We start from the raw sequence: 11,099 nt of genomic DNA, 5'->3' as shown, positions 1-11,099 counted from the left end.
AGGCACCGCTCTAAGAGCGCCTTAAGGATTTTCATGTAGTGTTTGTGTTTTGTCCATAAAGAAAACACTCTACTCATTATCTATGATATGAGCACTGAATTTCTCTCCTGTATCTATCTTATATCAATTGGGTTATAATACGAAAAATGTTCATGTAATTATGAGTACATTTGATAAAATTTGATAAAAAAATAAATATCGGTTCTGATATCGATTCTGAATGAGGCACTGTATACTATTAGCTGAAGCAATTTCAGTGTTTCTATATTTCATTTTTATTGAAATTGGGAACATTTACCCCAACTATAGGCAACGGTGAGTAATAATAAACATCGAGTACTGCATCTGGCTTAGACGAATTCGGTTCACCACTGTGATATGAGTAATAAAAAAAAATATTTTACAAAAATTCATATGTACAACACAAAGGGCAATAAACTGTTTGTGAACTCCTTTGTTCAAACTAGATAGATGAAAACAGATAGCTGTATAGGTCAAATTTTATGACAAACCGCATACCGATATCTATCATAGTTTTTAAGTTCCAGTATGTTATTTGAAAATGTATATTTTTGAAAAGTTGCTGTACCTTTTTTTTCTGTCAAAAATTTCTTTTTCTATGAGAACAAATTGATGTAGCCGTTACTACGTGGTAGGAAATCATAATGAAGAAAAGACAATTGAAACTTTCTATGTTTTTTACCACTTTTATTTTTAACTAACGTTACTGCAGTTTCTTACTATAAGGACATTTTCAAGCTCATGCATGTATGTATGAATTGCCACTAATAGAGTTCAGAAAAATATATTTTCAACAAGACGTGGCTTCGCTTCACAACACTGCAATTGTAATCAATTTTTTTGCTGCAAATTTTGGTAATAATTGGATAGCCAACCAAGGACCCAACCGTTGGCCAACCAGATCATCGGACCTAACGCCTATGGACTTTTACCTCTAGGAAGATTGAAAGATCTTATTTTTGAATTGCTGACCAATTCTTGATACGAATTGAAAGCGACAGTGATGCAAAGTTCACTTCTCTCACTCCTAATGAACTAATTAATTCAGCAAAACACTTTCAGAAAAGGTGTCGTATGTGTGTAGGAGAAACTAATAGATGTTCCGAACACTTTCTCTGAAAAAATATATTTCATTGTTTGTTCGTCATCATTATTGTTTTATTGTTGAAATTTCGTTTATTACTGGTAAATATAGTATAAATTGAAAGTTTTATTGAAAGTATGCGTTTTGATTACTGTTTTGAAGGGAGAACTTTCTCAACATTTGATAGCTACTACTGAACAATTTCTTTCTGTTTTATTGCCGCGTCATCTAAAGCCTACATGATCAAAGTGTGAGTTTAAAAGTCTACATGAAAAAACCTCAAAGCTCTGTATTTCAAAGATGACTCTAGCAAAACATCAGTGTTCTACATTTCTGAAAAGGTAATTTTGAGTTCAATTGAAATATGCAGAAATATACAGGGTGTCTCATAAAAAATAGTTTTCCATCAATAACCATTGATACCTCATTTGAAAAAATTAGTTTTTCACACCACTGAAATCTACGTAAAAAAGTGCTCTAGAAATGTTTTCATAGACACAAGAAATTTTTGACTGGGTACAGCAACTTTTTGAAAATGCACGATAGATGATAGATAGCGATATGCGGTTTTCACCATTAATTTTGTCATAAAAGTTGACCCTGAGACACAGCCATCAATTTTCATCTATCTAGTTAGAAAAAACAGGAGTTTCCCTTCAAAAGTGTCTGATTTGGCCTACTCTGTACAATATGAGTATCTGTTTAAAATCTGCTTTCATGCTAGTCAGCTGTCGCCCCCCTATGTACGACAACCCTCAGAAGTCGAAATTTGTGCGAGCTAGGGATTAATGAGGTATCACCTTTTAACGTGTGATTCCTATATTTATAATATGAGACAGCTTAGCGGTCAAAATCGCAACTTCGCTTTGAACTATCATTATTTATACGAAATACATCCATGCTATGTATATGCAAAAATTGAAAATCTCTAAATAAAATAGTAATTCATGTCAGCAAAAGTTTGTTCAAGTTGAGCATATCAGAGGCAAATATTTTTTCCAAAAAAAAATACCTAACCTCAATCTCTCGGTTCATTAAATTGATCGTTGAAAATTCTTACTGGTCTTCCAGAGGGTGGGAATCAATTTTTATGTCGGAAATATTTGCCTGAAAGGCCATTTGTCACCTTAGATACACTGGTGACAATTTGCTAAGATACTGACCTGCCACATATTTTTCCGTTGCGCATGGGGCGTCAGATCTCGTCTATATGATTATTTAAAATTTGTTTTCTTTTTTATTCACACTAATAATAAAAGCAGAACCACTCAGTACAGCATTATCAGTCTAACACCTAGAATTATTTTCAGTTGGAGCGAGCAGAGCATACTTAATTTTTTGCAGATATATTCGATATGTATAAAAAGTATATTTTATGGTAACTACTAAATAACTACTACCTTCTCATGGGTATTCATATATACATATAGTCAAGAAATGACAGCACGAAAGTGATATGAAGGTCTTGTCTGCAATAATTTCCCAGTGGCGTGTTAAACAAGCAATCTTTGAATATCCGAGCAAACGGTTTACCTACTACTACTTACTACTACTAAATTATATTTGATAGAAAATATGTATATATACAAATCATGAAACTATGAAACAACAAAAATGGATTGGCGCTCCGGGACTTCTTCATAGATTCCAGTGGCGCATTTGCTGTTTCAGCTGCAGGAAAACCCGGAAAAACCTGCAGCACCACATCACCACATCTTGATTCTGCCAATGTCCTCTCTTTCATACAACAAAATATAGGTTGTGTCTCCTGAGGCTCCAATAAATTCAAAACATCGCCAAAACACTTCGTGACACGACTACCGTCAAACTTAAACCAGTCCGTTTCGTCTTTAACCAATGCGTAATAATGACCTGATTCAACGCCAGAACCACAGTGAACAATGACTGTATGAAGATTATAATAGTGAAGTGTTCATCTATTTCAAACTTTCGTAATAGTTTGGTGGATCCGTCAAAGGTTCAGTCATGTTTCAAGATCATCCGTGTCATTATTAAACTGTTTTGCGCATGTTTGTCAATACAGTTGATCATCACCTGTTATAAGTTCCATTTTCAGATTTTGACACAAAGCTTTGCACGGACTGGTTGTCAGTTGAAGTTTTTGAAGATCACATGCGTTTTTGCTACCTCTTAAACATTTACTACAAAGTAAACAAGTGGGGATTTTTCCAGTAAAAGATCTACAAACACAAGACGAGATAGAATGTGAGGAATCGTTCAATCCAGAGCGGTCAGGAGTATTAATTCTGCTCACGAAGAGTATTCAACAAAAACCCCAAGAATTCGGAGCAATCCTCTTGTTGTCCTAACAAGTATCTAGTGGACTTCAAATACTCCAGGAAATCGGTTGGTGGAAAAGATGACACATTGTTTCGAAACTGCAACTGTATGAACAATTGTTTGAGTTTGGTGGAAACATTCGTTCATCATTAAAACCTCGTTCTTGAAATTCTTCGTCATGACCAACACTATTCATGTAGCAAATATTTCCTAAGTTATCTAATCCAATTTTCTTCTTAAAATTTTTAGGACAAGTGTCTACTGAATCGTAAGGAAGAACATGTTTCACAGAATCTGCATCATAACCATTTCTCAACTGCAATCGATCCTTCCAAGTGATGAAGGATTCCGTAGAGAGATCGATTCGGCTCTTGCTTCATGAAGCTCTTCCTTTGAAGGGTAACCAGAACCACGAAGACTGCAGCTCATATTTGGGGGGTCAAGAATGACCTGAGTCCATTGACCGCACTGAAAAAGGAAAAGGTGGATCAATCACTTGCGAATCAATCTTTTTAGGAGACTGGTAAATATTCACATATCTTGGATTGTTCCGAATATATTTTAGTTCCATACTGAAATGAAGGCAATGCATGATCTCATCAAAATTATGTAAAGGAGGAATAGTTCCAAGGACCAAAGCAGCATTACCATGTTGAATAGCAATACTAATTCTTTCTATCAAAAAAGAAGTGGAACGGTAATCTTTCGTTGCTTGGCCTATTCTCCTTCCGAGCTCATGAACGAATAACAAAGACTCCGGTCCATAAACACCAAAATTTTCAACCGCTACTGGATAGAACAGATAGTTGTTACCAACATTTTGGTATTTTTTTCGTTTTAATTTTTCGCCAGACAATGCTGCAGTTCCAGCAGCTACATGACAAATTATACGAGAACCACTTTATGTTACCAAAAAAAAGTTGATGCTATGTGGAGTGTGAGATAAAAGTCCTTGGGATTACAAAAAATCAAAGAATAAGTTGGATATAGGTTGGTGAAGTGCAAGAAAGAATAGATGACTTCAACATAGAAAAAATATTATAAATGTTTCATATTTTCATTTTACACATTTCACAACTTTTTCAGATATTATGGAAAAAAAACTCTTAACATCGAAAGCTAACTTTTAGTTTCAGTTGTTGCCGCTATGTTACTGTGAGTTCGTTCACCACCATATTTACTTTTCAAGATCTGATGTTTACTATACACATTCGAATGCATGGATTGACTTCGAAAGTTTACAAAGCGAAACCGAATTCTGCGCGTCTGGAATCGAAGAAAATACCTACTATTTGTTTTGTAGAAAAAGCTAAACGCTTTCATCAAAAAAAGTTACCAAACCTTCTCCCGCCGTGTAAGCAGTAACGTATCGAAATGGAGTTTGAAAAGGAATGAGTAATATGTTTTTCTTAAATGAAGTCGATATGTCAAACACGTATCAGACTTAGCCTCAAAATTTCAACATTATTGTTTGCCATGTTTCACGTCGCTGATGATATAAACTTTTTTGTATAACTGTCATACATAACTGTACATACATTAATTACGTTATTATTATTATTTATGAACATTAATATGAAACGTACAATTAGAACTGCTGATATTAATGCCTTGCGATGTTGAAGAGCCTTGTAATATATTTGAACTAGCTGAATTGACATCTTCATGGGCATTAACATTTATTTCTTGAAGTGAAGAGGACGATGCTGTAACGCTGGATATTGATAGATGTAACCCTCAGCTACTGTTGTAGACTTCCATCCTCCGTACTTCTCGAAATCCGTTATATTTGCTCCTGATTCTGCTAGCAAAGAAGCAGAAGATTTTTGGCTTTCTACTACTCCATCTCAGCCAAAAACTTTCTTTCCCAAAAATTAATCACTCCTAAAAATATAACCCCTTGAATTCAAGCAGAAGATCTTCTGAAACAGTGACTTGAATATTCCTTTGGTTCTGGGAGGATCAGAAGCTCAGCAATGGTAGAGAACATTTTCCCAAACGTATTTATACCAACTGAGTTGACACTGCATTTATAATTTGAGTATTTCAGAAAAAAACGTTGATGTTTGATAACAGAAGGGCGTTATGCAACGTATTTATTAAAATAGTTACTGTTTTTTCCAACAACTTTTATCATTAAATATTGTTCATCTGGCACCTCATTTATAAACTTTTGGACTTGTTCAAACGTAAGAGTTTTTGATTTTTTGGGCCTATAACTTTCATTTCATCGCTTTAATTTGATTTTTTGGGCCTGTTACTTTCATTTTTCCGCTTTAAGAATGCTAATTTTACATTGAAATATCACGGTTTCGCTGAAATTTCTTTCGACATTTTTGAGTCTACACCAGCTAAAAAATTAGAATATGCTATGTCGTACTTCTGAGCCGATTTTTTTTTGGCAACAAATCAATTGAAGCTCTTTTTGCAGCCTGTTCAATACCGTCGGGAACTCACAATTCCTCACTATTGTTCTTCATTATGCAAGACACTAAACACCAGTAAGAACTTTGAATATGACTTCAAATAAAACACATGAGCTGTAAAAAATACTGTTTGTTGATAACCTGGTGATTCGGCGTCACCTTACGCTAGTTGCACACACACCGATTTTGGACGGCCAGTATAAAATCGGCCGATATTTTATTGGTAGCGGGTGCTTGCATACTCACCGGATTTTTATCAGTCAAACAATCAGTTGCTTTGTTGTCGTAATCAGCACGCACCACCAAAACGAAATCAATGCGTAGTAACTACAATTTCACCGAGCATTTGAGACTGGAATGGTCGGTAAAAAACCGGTGAGTATGCAAGAGTGTATTTAGTCCTGTACGCCATTACTTCCCGGTACTGCCGGCGATACAGTGGCAGTGGACGGCTGCTCACCGGTATTTTACCGGCGACGATCACCGGTCGGCGTGTGTGCCAGGTCCCGTTCCCACCTGTGGTTCTGTGGTTCACTATTGGAATTTGGACGACCGGCACAAAGTCGGCCGTCCAAAATCGGTGTGTGTGCAACTAGCGTTACTCTAGTTGCACACACACCAATTTTGGACGGCCAGTATAAAATCGGCCGATATTTTATTGGTAGCGGGTGCTTGCATACTCACCGGATTTTTATCAGTCAAACAATCAGTTGCTTTGTTGTCGTAATCAGCACGCACCACCAAAACGAAATTAATGCGTAGTAACTACAATTTCACCGAGCATTTGAGACTGGAATGGTCGGTGAAAAACCGGTGAGTATGCAAGAGTGTATTTAGTCCTGTACGCCATTACTTCCCGGTACTGCCGGCGATACAGTGGCAGTGGACGGCTGCTCACCGGTATTTTACCGGCGACGATCACCGGTCGGCGTGTGTGCCAGGTCCCGTTCCCACCTGTGGTTCTGTGGTTCACTATTGGAATTTGGACGACCGGCACAAAGTCGACCGTCCAAAATCGGTGTGTGTGCAACTAGCGTTACTCTAGTTGCACACACACCAATTTTGGACGGCCAATATAAAATCGGCCGATATTTTATTGGTAGCGGATGCTTGCACACTCACCGGATTTTTATTGGTCAAACAATCAGTTGCTTTGTTGTCGTAATTAGCACGCACTACCAAAACGAAATTAATGCGTAGTAACTACAATTTCACCGAGCATTCAAGACTAGAATGGTCGGTAAAAAACCGGTGAGTATGCAAGAGTGTGTTTAGTCATGTACACCACTACTTCCCGGTACTGCCGGCGCGCCGGCAGTACTGCCGGCGATACAGTGGAAGTGGACGGCTGCCCACCGGTATTTTACGGGCGACGATCACCGGTCGGCGTGTGTGCAAGGTCCCGTTCCCACATGTGGTTCACTATTGGAATTTGGACGACCAGTACAAAGTCGGCCGTCCAAAATCGGTGTGTGTGCAACTAGCGTTACACGGCCACTTCTCAGCAAATGCAATAACATGAAAATAGTTAACTGACAAGAGATGTCAAAATGTGTTTTTATAGAAATATTAAATTCATCTATTTTATTATGAAAACGGGACAGTTGGAAAAAGAACTTTGTATGATATTTGTGTTAAAAGTAAGTTTTATTTTTTTTCGTTCACTCACAAAATGAAGCCTTATTTTTAACACTCATATCATAAATAGCTATTTTCTACTTTTATCTGAGAAAGGTGTAATTTTTTTGGTAAACGAAGAAACAATCGGCTATCAGGGAATAAATATAATAGTAGTGTGACTTATCGCTATCTGTAGGTACATGGAATATATTCGAGAAAAACTGATGTTGGAGGTCTTTATTAATGCAATAAATATAAAGTTCAAAATAATGATTGTTGTAATTTTTCTGTGTTTGTCTATGCCCAAAGATGGGCAAATACATGAGAATTTCATGCTGGTGGAAAATATGGAAACATCCAAAATCTGAAGTCTACCCGAATGAAGTCACGAATATCCGCTAGTCTGACTTAAAAGTCTAAGAAAAAATACAATTCATCACAAAATATCTCAATTGAAGTTCTTAGACTTTATGATATTTCACCAATGTTTAGTAGTAGAATCAATTTTGATTAACTTTCATTGTTTTCTGAATTATATCTCTTCAGTACTGCATTTTCAGTACTGTGAATTTAAATGAACTAATTTCTGGTTTTCAAGTAGAATACTGTTCATACAGCTATCCAATACTTCAATCTAACTCACAACTATAAATTTTCAGAGGTATCCAACAAGGCGGCTGACAAACTGTTTGTTCAAATGGGCTGAATAAATGTTACAAATATTTAAAAAAATACATAAATACGAATCTGTGTTGATTTTGCCACAACAGTTGTGCAAAAGGTAGATTGTCATAAAGATTTTTTTAATGTTTTTTGGGTATATAATAATAATAATAATAATAATAATAATATATTTTATTGTCATTAAGAATAAATCTTGTGGACAAAGCTTGTGAAAAATAAATACAAATGTAAATATAGAAATATAAAATGTGAATATAAAAACACCTACAAAAAAGTAAAGTTAGAATATACACTATAGTTCAACATCGAAATTTTGAATCAACATGGTTGTGAACATACTTGTTTAACAATATAATCAACACTTATGAATAGATATGTAAATATAATATATACTTATATATAATATTACATAAATAAACACACCCATTGCACCAGACAATCAAAGACTTATATCCAAACAACATATAACCTTCCACAATCTGAAAAATAAACACAGCCCAATCTGCTGATGTGTAATGAAGGACAATCTGAAAAGTTCACCCCAAAAAGTTGCTGCGTAATATAAACTATTGAAAAGTCCAATTTGATACCCATATTGAGGTATTTATGTAATCCACCATTTTGTAGCTGCGGCAACCTTGGATTTACTATGATACATAATTCATTTAATTGAATGGTCATCACAACTAAATGCGTGTACCAAATATCAGATCAATCTGTCAACAGGAAGGGGATCAAACTTCAATTAGTAAATGTGACCCAAACAAACAGCCCAAGCTGAATGGAACCGTTTAGTAAAACCGTTTAAAATTAATTGATTGATTTATGATCCACAATTTAACTCAGATTTTTACTTTCTGTGTAAACTCCCTCATAATGAAAATATAAAAATTAATACTAATAATGATAATAATAACCGTCTTTATTGTTTCTCAGCTGTAGTTACATACAAATATTTAAATAAATTACAGAGCTAGTAGCTGATATAACAAAAGGCGAAGTTCAACTCGGGTAATAGCACAAGTGCTACTGAGTTGTTCTTCCACTCAACCTCAAAAAGATTCTAAGACAAAAAAAAAATGGGATTGTTCAAAATATCTATTAAGATACTGGAGAAGACGTTCATTACTTAATGGGCAGTTTATACTTGAAGTAGGCTTTCGAACAGAAGGAGTTTGAATATTTTTCGTAAAACAGAAAGTTCTGAATTTCTCATTTCTTTTGGTAACAGGTTGATCACTAGGCATATATTATAGCTAAAAAATCGCTTGAAAATTTCAGTTGTGAAACTAGGTGGGGTAAGAGTACCCTCAAATCTGATGTTCAGAGTGTGTACTATTTAGGTGAATTATTTAGGTTCTACGTGTGAATGGTAATTGTAAGAATTTTTCACAAATTGTTAATTTACATGAAAAAACGGAAAAACAAGTGGAATCTATGTGCACTTTATCACATGAAAAAATATTTGGAATCTAGTAGAGTTTAAGCTAGAGATTTTTCAAATAATAGAAGCTATAATAAAGTTTCTATCTGCATTTCATTAGATCGGACTTTCATTGTGTAATTTGATATAATTTGATTTGAAATCCCTGAGAAAATCTATAGAAATTAAAAAGATTAGCTAAAAAATAATAATTATATCCAGTAAAAAAACTGAAATTACAATAAAACAAAATACAAGCAACAATTAAAAATTGAACTATTAACAAGAAAATGAAAATAAAAAATGATTACCAAGAAATTAAAATGAAAAATTAAAAGATTTCAAGCCAAGTTACTTCACGGCGTTTCGATTGTTAGTATACACAATCGTCTTCGGGTGATGACTTACGATTGTGGGTGATTAAGACGATTGTGGATACTAACAATCGAAACGTCGTGAAACAACTTAATTTATTTTCATTTCTTGTTAATATAGTTCAATTTTTAATTGTTGCGAATATCGAAAAAAAAAGACACAAATTCGTCTTTCATAAGTATCGAACAATTCTACATTATATTCAAAGAGTATTTGTATTTTGTCATTGTTATACTAGTTACTGTTGACAAAAAACACGTTTCAGTATTAATGCTTATTGCGGAGTAATTGGGTGAAAGACTATACTATTTTACATAAAATTCCTCTTTACTATAACGTGAAAATGATACCAGATTCATTATGTATACTCATCGTTTCGAATGTTATATTAAAAAGTTGACCTGCCTATTCTGGGACTTCCACAAGAACCGCCTCTGTAGTGGGCAACTGTAAGAAAAGACCTCGACATCTACAAAAAAGTAGGCACCTGCAGGAATTCAGTCATAATATTTACGTCTGTTCGAGATGTGCGACAGCGTTCCCCTTCCTCCAAACTCCCCCATTTTCCAAACAGCCTCATCCTTCAACACGCTATAATGTATCACTGGTATCGCCATCGGGAGTCAATCTGTATGTATATCGATCTGTTTCAGATTCAATTGTCATGATGTACCGAAAAGTGGAGATGAGACGCCCAATAAGGACGTCGAACATCCTGATACAATAGAAGGGAATACACGTCGTGGGGTCTTACGAGGACTTATAGGGTGGCCCAAGAAATTATGAAAGAACTATAAGACAAGTAATTTAATTTTGAAGCTATGGTTCCGCTTTATGTAATTATTTGAGAAACAAATATGTCATCCTTGAATGTCACCCTCATCGTCAAAGTTAGCTTCAAAGTTAGAAAGAAAAAGACAAAGTAATTTAACGTTTCGAATAATCCAATGTTCAAAAAAGTTTCAATCATTCCAAGAAGAAGCCACTACTCATAAGATTAGTAGATAATTCTTAGTTCTACAGATCGATCAAAATATATTAAATTAAATAGCTTTCCGTAAAAAATAGTTACGAATCTAAAAAAAGTATAGTATGCCTTGATACAGTTGATTGTTTGAAAAGTAGTTCGTTGTAAGCATTTTTTTAAGAAGAACAGATTCTCTCC

At 34.9% G+C, this 11,099-nt stretch overlaps 1 long non-coding RNA gene across 1 annotated transcript in view; it reads right to left on the bottom strand.

Annotated features, from left to right (window-relative positions):
• Window positions 1–3,370: 3,370 nt before the first annotated feature.
• Window positions 3,371–11,099, bottom strand: part of LOC141481185 (uncharacterized) — a 29,278-nt gene continuing 21,549 nt past the window's right edge. Inside the window, exon 3 of the long non-coding RNA XR_012464796.1 lies at window positions 3,371–3,874. This is a non-coding gene — a long non-coding RNA (uncharacterized lncRNA). The remainder of the gene's footprint in view (window positions 3,875–11,099) is intronic.

The sequence above is a fragment of the Leptinotarsa decemlineata genome, unplaced genomic scaffold (genome assembly GCF_025532065.1).
Source record: "Leptinotarsa decemlineata unplaced genomic scaffold, Ldec_3_MD MMD2_tig00000090_RagTag_RagTag, whole genome shotgun sequence".
Lineage (NCBI taxonomy): Eukaryota > Metazoa > Arthropoda > Insecta > Coleoptera > Chrysomelidae > Leptinotarsa > Leptinotarsa decemlineata.
Note: the sequence above shows the minus strand (reverse complement) of the source record. Positions and strands in the feature narration are given on the sequence as shown.